Source organism: Lagopus muta, chromosome 8, assembly GCF_023343835.1.
Source record: "Lagopus muta isolate bLagMut1 chromosome 8, bLagMut1 primary, whole genome shotgun sequence".
Taxonomy (NCBI): domain Eukaryota; kingdom Metazoa; phylum Chordata; class Aves; order Galliformes; family Phasianidae; genus Lagopus; species Lagopus muta.
This window is the reverse complement of record NC_064440.1, coordinates 13,989,902-14,007,017: the sequence shown is the minus strand read 5'-3', so window position 1 is coordinate 14,007,017 and position 17,116 is coordinate 13,989,902. Positions and strand designations below refer to the sequence as shown.

Genomic DNA, 17,116 nt, shown 5'->3' with positions numbered 1-17,116 from the left:
CCCTTTTTTTTTTCAATTTTGTTATTATTATTATTTGTTATTTTTGCTTTCAATCAGAATTTATTTAGCAAAATGCATATTTGGTAAAGATATGAGTGGACACACTGTAACAGTTACTGAGCTCAGCACAGTAGCCCATGCAGTGATGCTCTTTACACTTTCTGAGGACTGGGTCCAGTTTTCGCTGGCTTGGGAGGCAGGGAAGAAAGGGTGTCATTTTATTTTTTTATTCTGTTCTTCTCTGGCATTTGGTAAGATCCTTTGCATGGTGACTTGCGATGTGAGAAAAAGCAGGTGAAGAAATGTGTGCATGCAAGTGCACACACACACACACTTCAGCCTGCTGGGCAGCCTTCCCACTTAGCACTTGATGTACTACAAGTCATGATGCTTAGCAGAGCTTCCTCTTGCAGCCTGCTTGATAACTACGAGTCTGGCAAACAGAGATACACCTTCAGCTTGAGGGCAACAGTTTACTTGGTGATCTTCAAAACCACACAGGCCCACTGGCACAAAGCAGTAGAGTATATATATGGAAGTACAGGTTATATATTTATGGAAAATCAGGAAAATTTGTTAATCAGCATAATTTCACAGAGGGAGTGCTGGGAGTTTTCTTAGTATTAGTAAAAGGAGAAACCGTACCATGTGTCCTTGCACCTTTAATAGATAATGTCACTGATTGTCACAGCAGTCATAATCAAGTGTGCACAGAAGTTCAGTACTAGGCTTTTTCATCCAATTATATTTTGAATGACAAACAACTTCCCACCTCCCAAAACCTCTGGGGTCTAAATTTCGTGTTAGTCCTTGAGACCCATAAAAACTTTGAGCTTCACCTCCAAAGGACACTGAAATTGGCTAGAACTTACTAGAACACAGGACAGACTCATCATGAATGCTAAATTTCCTGCTCAACACTGCACTGATTCAGTTACCAGGTCTTCTTCAATCTTTAAACCTTACTCGCATGCCAATTTCAGGTGTTAGCCTTAAAGATAGCTGTATTTATTCTCTTCATCACCTCTTAGAAGAGCAGAAGACTGCAGACAGTTCATCTCGTGATTTCCTGTGGAATTGTGTCTTCTTTTCCAGATGTTCCATTCTTCTACCTCCTCCATAATAACCTCATGTTTCTTATGTCCTTTCCACCTGGCAAGAGATGATGTGCACTAAGGCAGTGTGCCTTGAGAAAGTAAGAATGATATGATCAATTACTATCAGATATGATCAAATATGATCATTCTGATCAATCTGAGGAAAATAATCTTTCACAAAGCAAACTGTCATAGGAAAAAAGAAGGGGGTGTGTAAATGACAATTCGAAAACAGCTTTTCATGTTATTGTTCCTTCACTTTGTATGTATAAAGCTTGTATATAAGCTTTTCTTTATTGAAAAACATAATCTGAAATTCTAAACTTTTATTTTTCCCCTCACTGAAACATGTTTTCATTTATTGGACAGCATACTTTGATATTATGACAATGAAAACTTTCAATAGTCCCCTGTTGAAATTTTTAGTGTGCTCTTTTCACAAGAAATTTCACAATGTTGGCTTTCTATTCTAATTTGGAGCACAAACTCTCATCTTTCAAATGCCAGAGTATCCTAAGGAAAGGAAATTCTGGTTTCTGACCAGCTATAATTATAATCCAAAAGCAGCAAATATTTCATCAGGAAAATAATACTATAACCTTTGGGTTTCAAGCAGGGAGGAGCTGGTAGTTAATAAGAGAGACCAAGAATTGTTTGAAAACCAAGTAGCAAAGCCAAGCTGAATTTATTCTCCAGATTTAACCTTGAGATGAAGACCATGGCAAACCTTTCCAAACATTTGAAAGTCTTGAGCACAAAGAGCTGCATATTCAGAGACATCATCCTTCCAATTTGTGGCTTACATCTGTACTGAGAGAAGTCTGATCTCTAATCACGTAGTAACCTACATTCCTTGAGTTTCAAACCCTGCGGTGGCACAGAGCTTCACATTAGTGGTAGCATCTAAAGAGAAACATCAATATCAAAGCTTTTTGCAAGAGAGCAGTTGCTGAGATTCACTACTGTCATTTTGCTTTTTGAATCTGCAGAGGAACTGTTAGGTCATGGCCTGAACTGACGATTGAGCACCTGGTGAAGGGGCATGGCTCACCCAGGGAGCACAGGTGCAAACAATTTACCTGTGCTTTCCAAGTGGAAGGAGTCACGTGGAAGGTACCACCCCACTCCCCTGCCCTCAGGCTCATTTAAGGGCTAGCCTCTGAAGGGAGAGCTTCTTTTGGATGAAGGCCCCTTGTGTAGGAGAGTTCCATAGCCAAAATTTCAATGCCAGCTGGGTGAGTCAATGTTTTTTTTTCTGTTTTTGATTGTTGGTTATTCTTCATGATACTTTGTCTGGTATTGTAAGGATCTTGTCAGAAACAGTTTTGCTGCTTCTTGGGATTATTAGTATCCCACTGGTTTTTTGGTTTTCATATGCTCTAAGTTTTTTTTAAGGCAATGTGTTACGACTTTCGTTTACTTTATTTATTACCAATGCAGCATCAAAGTGTTTAAAGACTGCATTTAGCAAAGTTACTTCTTAAAGTAAATGTATGTGCTTTATAACTGAGAAGGAGCTATTGGGTTTTGAGTTGAATTAGTTATATAACTGGCTCTAAAACTTTGCTCTATGTATTCTCTGCTGGTGTGCTTCTTCCAAAACATCGTGTGAATCTGTTCTTCTTGCTGGTTAAGAAGCAAAATAGAGAATATTGCTCTGAGATTAGTAAATAGTCTCACTGTTTTAGTTGGTTTGACTATGAGGAACAGTTATTAAAACGAGGTAAATATATGTATGTAGGTGTATTAAATTTTACATAAATACACGTATTTATGAATGCAATTTGAGAACATGGGTACTTGTTCTTTATTCACTGGGAAAGCTGGAAACTGTTGACCAACAGAAGAGAATGCTGTGTAGAAATTCTTTCTTCTTTTCTTTCAAAGCACTTAGAATGTGTTTCTGAAGTACAGAAGCAGTGTTTGGTACTTGAGTTCACAAGCTTACTTAAACTGGAATGGAAAACTGATTGTTGTGAATCTACTGTCAGTATCTTGGTTCATTTCTGTACATCAAGTTCTGTTGTTTAGTATTGTGGCCTTCTGCAGGAGAGTGGCTCAGAAACAATTCAGTATGGAAGTCTATCTCTCATCACGATGACTGTCCGCTTTATTGACAGTAGCATATGTAATTTTGTCTAGGGTAGAGGTGTTGCTCTTAACATTTGGAATAACATGAGTTGCCAATGTTGTGACAGTTCTAATGTGCAGAAGAGCTAGAGTTCGGAGGAGATATTATTTCATGCTCTGTTCCAGTGTTTGCTGTGTGTATTTATCACCTTCAAAGACTCGCTGCTGCTATAATCTTTACAAAAAGTCTTGTTTATGTTCAAAACATCCCTATGAGTTTCCTTAGTGTCAATTTCCTAAAATTAATTCAAAATATCTTTCGAAAAAGTGCTTTCGTATGATACTCTACACATCTATGCATGCACATACGTGTATACAAATACATATATTCTTAAAATCATGAAGTGCAAAGCCAGAAGAAACCCTTTAGTCTGATCATAAAATCTACATGTCTCTAGCACAAGAGGTTCTCTAAAATTAATTTTTGCTTCAACTGTAATGGACATATAAAAGACTTCTAAGAAATAAGATCAATCTTGATCTCAAAACTGATTGTGAGGAAACTTCACCACTATCCTCCTTTGTACGGGCTGCGTCTGGGTACTCAAATGCACATAGATATAACTGGATAAAAATAGGCATGTTTGTATAAGTGACTTAAGAATTCTGACAATGATTGAGTAAACCAGGATGGCTTAATGGGTACAACAAACCTCTTTAGGCCTCAGTGATATTTCTAATCTTAAGACTGTAACTGGTCTTTGCCAGGTCAGCATATGCAAGAGACTTGGGCGGCAGCCTGAAAGCTGTTCTGTGCTCCATAACTGTGTTGTGGCTGTTCACTCTAAAGTCATGTGCTAATATTAACAAAAAAAAAACATCTGGTAAGAGGGACTGAGCTTACAAAGCCCATCCTGCAGTTCCAGCACTTGGACAGCGATGGGAAAAGGGAAATAGACTTCACACCCTCAGCACGCTATCCATCAATAGAGTGTGAAAGAAATGTGAGGATTACTGCCTTAGCCTTCAGGTGCCAGGCATAATTATCTAGAGATTGCAGAGTTCAGTTTTTACTTTGCCCTGCTTATATAACTAAGAACTCCCCTTCCTTCTCCGCACAAAGGTGCTTATAGGGAGAGGAGGAGGAGAGAAGCTAAAATAAAAAAATCCAGCTTTGAAAAGAAAGATGTTTCTGGGATCCTGAACCAAGCACTTTAGCTGTGGGTTTTGCCTGGGACTTTGAGAAAACCAAATACCAGAGCTCCTGTTTATTGGCTGTTTCCTTGCTCACACTGCAATATGGCTTCCAAGTGGAACAAGGCATTGAGCCAAAAATGAGCAGAATTGGCTCAGAAAAGGGGGGGATTTCTTTTCAGGGGAGGCAGTAGAGTTGCTTTCAGGTAAGGAACCTTTCCACCCATCGTGAACCTGAAAAATGAAGTAAAATCCTTGGCATATCCCACTCTCCAAGCAAGAGAGCTATGGTGAGGGAGACCCCAACTGATCCACTAAATAAAGATGCATGTGTCATCACTCCTTTTATTAGCATCTAATCAGAAGCATTTGAAATGAAAGCAGCACCCACCAGTTTGGCATTTGTCAAAAGAATACGAGAAATTTGGATTGTAAAGCTATGAACATCTTGCCAGAAATGTGTGTGTGTTTTTTTTCTTTTTTTACCCCCCTCAAGCCTTGGTCACTAGTTTTCCTTTCACTTTCCCAGTTCTTCAGACAATGCAAAAAACTGCAACATCTTTGGGGTTTAAGGATATTGCCTGTTTGAAGTTACCACTAGTAGGTTTCCATACCTTCTTTAATGTCAAGAAATTACTGAGCACCTCAGGGATTTGCAACTGACAAACCAGAGCCTTTGTCCCTGCTTCAGGGACCCCAGCCAGGCTGGGGTCATGATGTTACGGTCATCTCTGCAGTGCTCCTCACTCAGAAACCACAATATGTTTTTCAAAGATGGCATCTAAATGTATTTGAATTAGGTTGGAATGACTATCAGAAGCTCTGTTTCTCTTGAATGGCCATTTAAGAATATTGATCTAATTCACATGTGTGAATGTTGTCCAGAATTGATTGGGTGTTGGAGGGATTTAAATGGGCCTTCTGAAGATTTACCCTTGATTACAGTTCTACTAGATGCTCTCCACAACATAGTGAATCTTAGTCAAACTAGCATGGGTACTTGTCTTAGATTGTGATGAGTGGAGCCCATGCAGAAAACACGCAAAAGCTCAGAAATAGGCTATCACTTGCTAGTGCATCAGCTATGCATGCATAGCTGATGAAACAAGCTAATTAATAGTTGTATGAATTTGCATTGATAAAAGGCTACCAGAACCAACTGCTGTGAAGAGTGAGGTGACAGACCAAGTGATAGCTTTAAAGTGATAGCTTTAAAGCTTCACCAGATGTATCTTTCTATGCTTTTATGACTGCAAAACCAAGACATGCCTGTGTTTTGGTTTCTTTTAGAATGGGTTTTAGTGTTATTCCATCTCTAAAGAGAATGTGTTGTTTTGATGCTCAGATTGTTTAAAAATTTTCCTTCAAGCTTTCAATTTGCAGCGCTTCATTAATCATTGACAAAGGTGGCAAGGATTGGGGAGGAAAAAAAAAAGCATTCTTCTTTGTGACCCTAGCCAAGAAAAATACACTTAATGAAGCTATGTACTATGACTAGAAAAGGCCTATTTCAGCACAGGGTAGCTTGACTAAATAACCCATTCATCTTACCTGGGCATTTGAAATCTGTTGTAGCAAACCCTAGCGATCTGCCTCCTACGATGTGACTTGCCTGTGAGTGACAACTCTTCATGGAGACCCTTGTTGCATCCAGAATATTGTTCTTTCATTGAAATTAATGGGCTTCTGTTTGTAATCAGTAACAGAGAGAGGAAGCTGTGTCTACAGTTCACTGAAAGTAAAAGTGTTGGTAAGGAACAAAGGAAGCTGATGCAGAGTTGAGGGTTTTTTCCCAGTGCATCTGCAATTTCCATTTCTCATGGAGGTTAAATCAGTTGTGAGAAGGGTGTGTCCCTCTTTAGGTGTGAATGCACACATGTACTACTTGGATACTTGGTGAATGATGTAGAATGGTTGTTTTTCTCTTAATGTTGCTTTGTTTCCTTGCTGAATTTCTGTGAAATAATTATGAAAATTTCAAGGATGCTTGGAATAAATAACTATAAGGGAGTAAGCTTTTAATGCTTTTGTTGTTTACTGTCTGTTCCCCTATGTGTTCTCACAGTATTTAACATATTTCAGTGAAACCTAAGAGGTGAATGTCTCAGGTCTCAAATGTATGTTTCTGCAGTGGGGAGAAAAGATTGTAATATTGCTCAGTTATCTATTTATTATGATTATTTATATTTTTCTCATTTTTTGACTGGTCACCTAGGACATATTCAGAGCATTCCAAAATGTGTTAACTTTCCCCCCACAGGGAAGGAAGATGAAGGGTACATGGAGGAGAATTATTATTCACAGGAATGAATTTAAAGATGTGGTGGGCTTCAGGGATGAAACAATGTGAAGGTATGCTAGGGACTCAGTAACGGGAGGTGCAAAGTGGACAAGTGGAGTTGCTGGCAGCAAGATTTCATGGTGGAGGACACCTGGAAGAAATCATGTCATTCGTTTCAGTCTGGCACCCTTCAGGCTATTTGTTTTACTTCTCAGGGAACTCCCATCCTGAAACCTCTAGGCATTTTGGCAGCTACTACTATTGGTATTATGACAGTGTTTGAAGTCTCTAGGCAAGAACTATATCTTTTGCTTATTGCTGTATATACTAAAAGTCTGAAGGCACCAAAGCACTTGGTAGAAACAAAGGTGATGTACAGACCACAACATAAAGTCTGAAAATGACTTTGCTGAAGTCTCCTGAAGTATGGGACTAATAGCTGTACAAGGAGTGCCAAATTTGTATTTGTTTCATTTGGGCCATGTTAGGTATTTGATAGTGGTCAAATCACATGGAACTAGTTGGTGTTTATTGGAGAGAATTGCCTGAATGACTTAGCTGTTGAATTCTCCTCAACTTTGTTTGGACTCTACATCCTGTGCATTTTCAAAGGTATTAATTTTACTTACTGAGAAACATTTTACAGGCCAATGAAATTTTATACAAATATTGCAGAATAGCCACTGAGATTTTGTTATGATTATTCATGTTTGTGTTTGGTGGCTAATCCTATGGGCCACACACAAGCACCACCACAAAACCTATACCTTGACTTAAAACAGCTTGGAGCTCTGACCTCAAGTACAGCTAACGAGCAGGTTTATGAAGAAAAAAAATCTGCTAATGAGGTATACAAAACTAAATGAGATGTACAATTATGTCCACTAAAAGCTACATCTACACAAGAAAAGCAAAGAATGTTTGGAAAAACTTTCAGGCACTGGGGCATGATTGCCTGTACTATTACAGTATTAGAACGGTCCCTGTCATGGTTTTGTCCATGCTGAGTAATAGTCTCCAATATTTATTTTCTAGTGTTTTTCAGAGACTGATCCAGAAACCTTTTGCAGGAGGCAGTTCTCAAGCGGCCAGCCTGCCTTGGGGTTCTGAGAGAGCCTGCAAAGCAGTCGGTCTGTGCCAGTTGATTTTAATGCTAGAGAACATTCCTGGGCACATGTACTCCCTTTATTTGTATCAGTGTAGTTGTGTTTGGGGCACGTCTGGCTCATACTTACAGTTAATCAAGTTACTGGGATTGGGGGCGGAGAGGAATTTTTCCCATGGTTGCATTTGCCTTTGTGTTCTACAGAAAGGGTCAAGGTTTATTCTTAAATACCATATGCCAATTTATTTCTTTTAGAGCAGGATATTCACAATGGCTTCTGTTAACTGTTGTGGCAACTACCCATCCTTTCCTACAGTTTCTATTTTGCCATGCATTGGGAGAATTCTCCAATTCTTCTGTGTGGGAACATATGAAGTAGAAAATTTGTAGTTCCCCTAAGTAAAAGTTATTGAAGAGCTGCTGCAGTCATGGAGACAGAACTCAGTAACTTGTGAAAACCATCTGAGGCCTCTGTTCCTAACTTCAGGAAGGAAAAAAAATCATCTTTTTTCAAGTCACAGAACTCAAGAAAAGACTTAATCCCATTAACAAGCTAACTTGAAATACCTACCAAAGCCTTTTTTGCTACCAAGACAAAAGCCTAGGGTAAGCAGGTTCTGAGGAACTAGAGGCTTTATAAGCAGACCAAGCTTATGCCAGTCAGTGCATGGTGGATATAGTTTCCAAAATGCAGCACTTCAGGAAAAGTAATTGTAACACTTACATTTTGCAGCTGTAAGCAGTTAATTGTCATGGCTTTTACTTTCAAGGCAGGTATATATGGGGAGTAGGGAAAAGAGTCAGGTTTTCTGGCAGTTTGGGGTTTTCAGTGGTTATCCAGTGTCTAACTGTGCTAATGATTTGCCTTTTGAATATTTGTTATCAGAGAAAACAATTGCAGATGTATTCAGTTAGTAATTTAAAGCTTCAACTGCTAGGTGTTCCTTCATCTCTACATTTAGCAAAATAATTGTGATTGAGGTCAAAAAGACCTTCTGACTGTTTTGCAGCAGATTTTGCTATATCAATGTATTTTCTTTCTGTGTTTTCAGTTTACTTTTCATTTTGGTGGTCCTCCTTCCAACTGGATATCTTCTCACTATCTTTGCTCATTTAAAAACTCAACAAGCCAAAGAAAGGAGTGTGTGTGCGCGCGTGTGTGTATATATATTCGGAAAACCAATTCCAGGAGATAGCCCTGTTCACCTCTCTGCTGCCGTGTAACTGAGGTATGTCTGAGCAGACTGAGTTCAGAAGAGGATGCAAGAGAATGTTGCATTCAGAGGAATTAAACTTTTTTTTTCTGCTGCTCTAATCTACCCAATCAGCAGAGGAAAACATCCAAAACTTCAGAGAAAAAGTGCAAGGGGAGACTTAAAATCTCATTCCCATAGAAGCCAATTTATCTTTTGGAGTTCCAGGGTTTTTTTTTTTCCCTTTTTCTTCTCCTGTTATGCCTAAATTTGGCCTTCTAATAACATTTTTATAATATACCATTACACAAAGAACACAGCAAAAGCCCATTCAGCTCAAGCCCAGCTGCTTGTAAAGAGTGGATGAATGAACTGTTTTTTCTTCTTGCTCTGCTCTGTGTGTTTCTCAGCACCTCTGAATTTAACTTTTATTTTTTTAAAGAGGAATTGGGACAGGATTTTCCTGTTCACTTTATAGGTCAGTTACCTTTCATCAGCTCTGTTCCAGAATTGTGAGGAAATATCTCCTGTGCTCAGTATTTGGTGATCCAACATGCCCTCTGTGGAACACAGCAATTTCTTGAGGAGGAATAAATCTGTAGGATGTCATTTTCATTAGTCTTGTTTGTAGGCAAGGTGAGAAAATATGGGCATCTTTGTCACACAGAGGCATTGTACTTATCAGTCCAATATTTTCCAAATGACAAGTCTTCTGTAGTCCTTTATCATATCAGCCAGCCCTGAGAGGATGTGTTTGCCACTTTAGGAGGTAAAATATAGTGTTTTAGATACATGAGGCATTCAAAGAATATAGGAGGGTCATCCCAGTGTGTGTAAAGAGAATGTGCTCAACCACAGAATGCTTTGTACACAGTTATAAAGTTTAACATAGTTTCCACAGGGTGAGGAGGGAGCTGGAAGGATGCATACCAGTGTTCTTCTGCATGGGAAAAGAAATGTTATTACCATGCCAGTAATCATGAATAGGGAGTGATTGTCCACTCTTTCATTATTTCAGTGAATGTCTTCTGCTTCTAGTAGAATTTCGAAAGGCAAATTAAAACAACTGAAATACCATAATTTGGGCAGAATGCAGGAGCCATATAACCTATAGCCACAGAATACTACAGATGATAAATTTTACATAGCTTTAGCGAGAGTTAATTTGAATGAATTCATGGAGGAAAAATCCGTCTTTGACTGTTTAAGATTCTACCTCTAGTTCGGGTGGATGGTAAATAAAGCAGCAGGAACTAAGGCACTTGTCCTCTCCTTAAACTGTTCTTAGGCACTCCTGTGAGGATTCTGAAAAAGAAACCAGGTGAGACAGATTTACTTAAGTTGTGTCCAAAAGAAAAATAGCATTTTGAGAAGTCAAAATGTTTTACTTCTACTTGCCAACTTCAGTCTGTTTTGTTTTACAACTGAGTCAGCTTCAGTCTTGAGGAAACATTTTAAAAGGTTTTATTTCACAGTGAATTAAACATTCTGTGCTTTATTCAAAGTGGATTTTTGTTTTTCCTCTTTTGGAAAGCAAAACTGACATTTTTGTTTGGGGTGACATGAAGCTTCTCTTTCTTTCTTGACTCCTCTAAAATTGATTATATTCATGCAGCTGTCCCTGAGAAAATAGCTGCCTTTTTTTCCCATGCTATCAAATTTGCTATTAAAACACAACAAAGAAATAACAGCAGTGGCCTAGAGAAATACTCATGGAACATTGGAAACCAAAAGGAAAACCGCGCCAACTGCAGTTAGTTTTCAACCTTGAGTGGAATGAGGGGGTGCATATCATGATATAGTTTGCGAAGTCACTTGTAAAGTGCTCAGAGTTCCTCCAGGATGAAAGGCATTATGTGAGCGAAAGTTACTGTTATTAGGACTTGTGAAATGTGTAGATATTAAAGGTTGTGGTCAAATTTCCCAAGGGGAAAGAAATTCCCCCATCAGTTTTGCTCACTCCAATCGGATGCTTACAGGGTGCTTGCAATTGCCCAATTCCCTTCTCATTATTCAACTCTATTTCAGTGTTCCTATTCCTTTTCATTGTCAGCATGTTATTTAATTCCTTGGAAATGAGTTTTGCTCAGCAGTTTTCACTGCTGCTGGATGTTAGATGCCCTGTCTTAATCGCCATTCTCTATTGATGTTTCTTCTCTCATCCTTGAGGGTCAGAGCTGGACACTTCTTTATGGCTGAGGTTTTATCAGACAGATCAAATGTGTGACTGGCCGGAAAGCAGATGTTTTCCATTATCTTTCTCAACATGTAGTAATCCATGATGTGGGCAGAGACTGCGGCATCAGCATGATCTGCACAGGCTGCAGGTATAACCTATAGATTTAATAAAGTGAAATAAATACCTCCTTTCCCTCTTTCTGCAGACCACTTCTGCCAAAAAGCAAATGCTGATGTTTGTGTTTTGGTGCATGGGAACACTTCTTCAACCTGCCAAGCATTTCCATTACAGTAGACCTCTTCCTGCCCCATCTCTGTCCTAGGTTTTAAAAACTGCTAGTGAGGTTGACAGTTTGACAACCTTTCTTTGAAATTTACCTCTAGCACAGAAGATAAAGGGCCTGGATTCGGTCCATGTTTACATGGAGAGTCGCACGTTTAATAGTAAATACCACAGAGATAATGTGCTGCTAAGTTTTACAAGCAAATTCACCCAGCAGCTAGCTTGTGGTTTCTGGCATGCACCCAATGCTACTCTCCCAGAGGGTCACAATTCATGAAGAGAAAGGGATGAGCTAGCATCCATGTTATGTGACAGGCTGAGAGGGAAAGGGAGGGGTACAACCCTCAGGTGTGACAAAATGGGATTGCTTTGCTGTGTCAGTTCAAGGAAATTCTGAAGAGAAAGGAGCTGGGCTGAGCTTTCTTGTCACTTGGCTCTCCAGGTACTAGAGCAGTAAATGGAGATCTTCTGATGCTCTTACCAACCCCCAAATAACTTGCTGGATGCAGCCAGAAGTTGCTGTGTATTGCCATAATGAAATCATTCTGTCTGACTTTGTGCTGTCAGTTTTTATAGGCATAGAGAGATGAGCACGTTCGAGGAGTCTCATGGCTCTTTAAAGTGCAAATCACTTGAAATGAAGCAGCAGCCTGGGAGAAAACGTTGGCCATAGCACATTTTCCAGTCTGCTGGCAATGACTTCAGTGTGTCCCCTCACAGATGTGCAGCATGTGCATTTCTCTGAGTGAGGCCATAGGTTTCTAAAGGAATTATGCAAGAGGCCCAACAGGCTGAGGACCAGATGAGGATCCTTGTTTTATCTGCCTCAGCAGAGGGATAAACAAATCTGTTGCTGCCCTTCAGATGTGACATTGTGCTGAACTTGCAGCCTAAAGGTCTGAAAGGCACTTAGAGGTCTCAGTGGCCTTCAGAGGTCCTGAAGGAAGGCTGCCGAAGCAGGGCTGCAGCAAATGCCGCAGTGGCTTTCTGTCCCGCTTTGGAAGAAGTTGTTCATCCAAGGAAGTGGTGAGGCTCCCACTAGCATCCCATCCCTTTGTTTCAAAGTTGAAATTGATTCAGTGTGAGGCTTGGTACCAGGATTCACTCCAGGGCAGGAAGGTGGGTGAGGAAGCAGGAGGGGGCTTTGGGAGTGGCTCATACTGTAAATTGATTTAAACTGCTGTTTTAGGTTCTTTAAGGTAGGGATTTAGCAAGCTCTTACAGTGCCCTTGCCATCTTTGAATGGAAGCACTTCAGGCTATTTTAAGATTCTGAAATAACAGAGCAGCATGTAAAATTTTCTCAGCTGATGTGTGGGGGAGAGGGAGCTGCAAGTAAAAAAAAACCTTTGAAACTTCCTACCCCTTCCACTTTGAGCTACCTCCAGGCTTGAATTGCACTAACCACTGAGCTCCTTGCATAGCTGTGGGAAGACCCCTGAGGTACATCGTGTGAAGAAATGCCAGGACCAGGCACCTGACTAGAAAGAAGTGCTTACACGAAGATCACCCCTCACAAAAGGGCAGGAGGTGATCACTAATACCTTGCTTTGCATGTGCACATTTCAATCAAGAGTTAATGTGATTAAAATCCCATCAGATTTCAGTCTGCAGTTAAGCTTTTTCTTCTCAGTCTCTGTATCCCTTTAGATTGTTGGAGACTGCAAGAGATTTTCCTCTACCTTGTTTTTTTTAATTTGAGGATTTCATCTGCATGGCTGCCCTGGGAAGCCAAGAAATGGATCCATAAGGCATATGTATGAGCAGAGAGGGAACTCGGAATCCAGGCCAGAGGGATTCCTGGTAGCAACAGAAGTAGAGAGAGATTGTAGATATTCTGTGCATGTTATACTTGGTATACTTTGGAAACAAAGGAAGCTGCATTTTGACTTATGTGAGAGTATACTTTGATTTAGACCACTTCTCGCACTCGGCTGTCAGAAATTTAATGTAGAGAAAATGAATAATAATATTGGAAAACAAACAAACAAAACCACCAAAAATAAAACAGAAAAAGCCATGAAAAGCAGACCCAGCTTATGAAGATCTACAGATTCACTGCTGTAACAGGTCTTGAAGATGCTTCTTGCTCCTGACATTAATGCTCAGAGTCTCATGCAGACCTCCCAGTTCCATTTACATTTAATATGATAAATTTAGTGTTGTGGGAAGCTTATTTTAAAACCCTATTTCCAAAGTATTTCTCCAAGTCAGGATGGGATGCTGACACCAAGTAAAATGTGTTTGTGAATGTAGAATCTTTAACTAAATTAGAATATGCAATTTTTGAAACCATTCTGTCCCTGAATTTTTTGGCTTAGGAAGAAGGAATATTTTGTTTAGATCCATTTACATTTAGCTGAGCTTTGTCTGTGTTTATTTTGATCAGACTAAATAGCTTTCAACTCTTTGAAGGGGTGGATAACAACAGGACAAGGGGAAATTGTTTTAAGTTGAAGGAAGGAAGAGTTAGGTTGGATGTCAAGGTGAAGCTCTTTACTATGAGAGTAGTGAGGTGCTGGCACAGGCTGCCTAGAGAGGTTGTGGATGCCCTGTCCCTGGAGGTGTTCAAGGCCAGATTGGATGGGGCCCTGGTCTAGTATTAAATGTGGAGGTTGGTGGCCCTGCCTGTGGGTGCAGGTGGGCAGGAGTTGGAGATTTATGATCCTTGAGGTCCCATCTGACCTGGGCCATTCTGTGATTCCATTCTGTGAATGTAAAACATGGAATATAAGAAAATGGAAAATATATAAGTATGCTCCAAATCAGAAAGCTACTTAGCTGCCTGTGCAGTTAGATGTCAGTAACTTTTTTTTCTGTGTAAAAATTATGTGAATGCTTAAATAAGGGATTAATAACTCCATTGTGGTATCTATATAGTGTTATTTAATGATATTTCACTGAGTTAGGGCTCAGGTTCCCACTAATTCCTGGTTCAACAAGGACAGAGTTTCTCAGTTTTTTGGGGTCATAACCCCTTTCTAGAAGTCAGTGATTTTTGTGACTGCACATAAAAGTGGAAAATCTACTCATGATAACATGAAGTCTCTCTGACATGTTTGTATTCAGGTTTTTCGAAATCTTGATGGGATATTTGACCTTGGAGATAAAGGTGGTGCAGGGAGGTAAACGGTAAGATTTCTTGACCTCAGACTGTAACATTTCAGTGCCTCACAAACCCTCTTGATTGCCTTTCTGACCCCTCCCTTTTCCTCTACCTTCTTACCCTAGTTTTGTAGTGCATAAGTTGAGAAACATTAGTTACAGAGATGATTAAGTACAGTGATCAAGTGGTAGAGAATTCTATTGCTTGGTAGCCATGAAATGCTTGACCCTCCCTGATAGATAAACAGAAAACAAAACAGTTTATAGTATAGATTGGCGAAAATGGTGGGGAGGAGGAGAAAAATGGTAAGCATACAGTTGTGCCAGTGGCTCTGTTAACTGAACAAAGGAGTTTTCCTGTGTAGTCTTTATGCCCCACGATCTCCTCTGGGATCAAATCACAACTCAGAGAAAGATTCCCACACTTGTTCTGTTTTAAAGCAGGTTTTCTAGATTTCATGTTGTTCCTGGAGAATACTGTTTCACTTTGTATGGAAACACTGGTATCAGAGCTAGACTCCAGATCTCAGTTACAGTCTTTCTAAAGCAATATGTGAAACTAACTTGGGTTTCCTAATCCCAGCTAGCATTTCATAGTATAGTGTTGTGCTTTTACAATATGAATGATACATGTTTATGCTGGCCAGCTACACAAGTCCCTCTGTCAGTCTCTCTATAAATGGCAATATAATTGGGAGAACATGTTCACAAACTTAATTCACACCTCTCTGACTGGTTCCAGGTCTGTCTCACTCTGAGGGTTTCCATTTTGCTGGAACGGCCCAGCAAGAACACTTGTTCACTTCAGAGCCAAGAGTTTTAGCTTAGCTTTTGAATAAATGGATTGCCTGAATATGAAGACTTTTCTCTGGTCTCACTACCTTGAAGCTTAGGTCTCTCTAACTTTAATGTTGTAGCCAAGAGGTAGAAAAGGGCTAACAGCTCCACTTTTTTTTCTGTATCCACAGGAAATCTTTCAGTAAAACTGGACCCAAAGATGGGTTTCTGAATTCCACAACCCATACTTAAAGCAAGACCATCTTTTCCTTCCTGTCCTTTATTAGCAGGAACAGTATTCCCATGGTGCTTCTGTATGCAAGTTATTCAGCTTCCCAGCATGCCATTTTCCATTTCATTTTCACACAATGGTACCTCACAAAGATACTTTTTTTTTTTTTTTTAGTGGTTAGCTCTGATTTGCAATTAGCTGGTGCTATTCAGGCAGCCTTTATGTGGCACTGGGGTTTTTCCTTGATATGGTTTCCACGTCTACATTCTGCAGGTCGCTAAAGGTTTTATGAGCTCATACCTGTACTGCATTTCTCAGCTGTGACTCACTAGCAGTCGGTCAGCTTATGTGCTTCCAGAACACCATTTTACATTTGGAAACCTCTTTGGCTGTAAATATGTCTGAAGGTTAGTGTGGATCTGTCAGTCATTGACCTTGCAGACAGATGTTTACAATTACTTTCTCAGCAAATATAGGCCAAGAGTGTAGTAAAGAATATGAATCATTTATGTGCCCAGTTTATCATTTGAGGTCACAGAATCAGCAGCCTTAGCCTTGGAAACTTGGTTAAAGTGAACTTGGCAATTTAAATATTCATAAAACACAAGATTTGAAGGAAATTCTTTTCTTGACTGCTTGTAGGAAAACAGTTTTTCTTTTTGCTTTGCCTATGCAATAGCTTTGTGACCACTGTCCCACCTCTGACTTTTTGTTAGCATGTATCGTATTGATCCATTAAAGCCAGGAAAGCACTGGAATACAGTTGAGCAGAATATGTAAAAGCATTCTGAAAACTTTGGGGGGAGGGGAACAGCTTCTAGTTCAGTGTGATATGACCATCCTATAAATCTTAAATATCTCTCCAGTGTAAGGCAACCACACACTTCACCCAATTGTGCTCACTTTGAAACTTCAGGTGACTGTTATCAGGTTTAGTTCAGTGGTACTTTGACTATTGGAGGCAAGGGACATCTTAAGCACTTTTTTAAAAAGGCTTTTGCTCTTTCAATTGAAATTAGTAACTGCAGTAATTCCCTAAATAATGTTCTATTATTAATATTCATTATTAATATTTGCTTTATCTGTTTGAACTCACTAATAATTTCTTTTGGAGATGCAATCATACACTTAGTTTTCTACTAAATGAATGCAGGGTTTGTAAATTAAGTTCATATTCTGTGAAATGTTTTATCTGTCTTGCTTCTATTTGGGGGTAGAGCTTGGTTAGCTTATTTTGGATGTTCTTCATTTCTTTCAGCAATGAGGGCATGTGTGCAAAAGATCATGTTTAAATGTTGTTCTAAGTTTTATTTCTTTAACTATTTAAAACATGGGAAAACTGAGGCAGAGCAATTCACTTGTCTACTTTCACCTGTTTAATTATTGATGGGGATGGGAAATAGACAGGAAATAGAGTCAGAGCTCCTAAAATGAAAGTATTTTATATACTAATGGAAAAAGGATTCTATAAAACCTATGACTTCCAATTTCCTACCTGGGAGGCAACTAGGTAAAAATACTCAGGTTTTCCCTTAATTTTGACACTGTGGTATTTGTGGAGCTACAGGAATAGACTGTTGCAATGTTTACTGCTTCTTCCCT

The 17,116-nt window shown here is 39.4% G+C and overlaps 1 long non-coding RNA gene across 2 annotated transcripts in view; it reads left to right on the top strand.

The window, feature by feature from the left end:
- The first annotated feature begins 2,221 nt into the window (after positions 1-2,221).
- Positions 2,222-17,116, top strand: part of LOC125696756 (uncharacterized) — a 30,174-nt gene continuing 15,279 nt past the window's right edge. Inside the window, exons 1-2 of one of the 2 annotated variants that reach the window (XR_007378508.1) lie at positions 2,222-2,332; positions 14,470-14,532. This is a non-coding gene — a long non-coding RNA (uncharacterized LOC125696756). The remainder of the gene's footprint in view (positions 2,333-14,469; positions 14,533-17,116) is intronic. The other variant, XR_007378507.1, reaches the window with a different exon arrangement.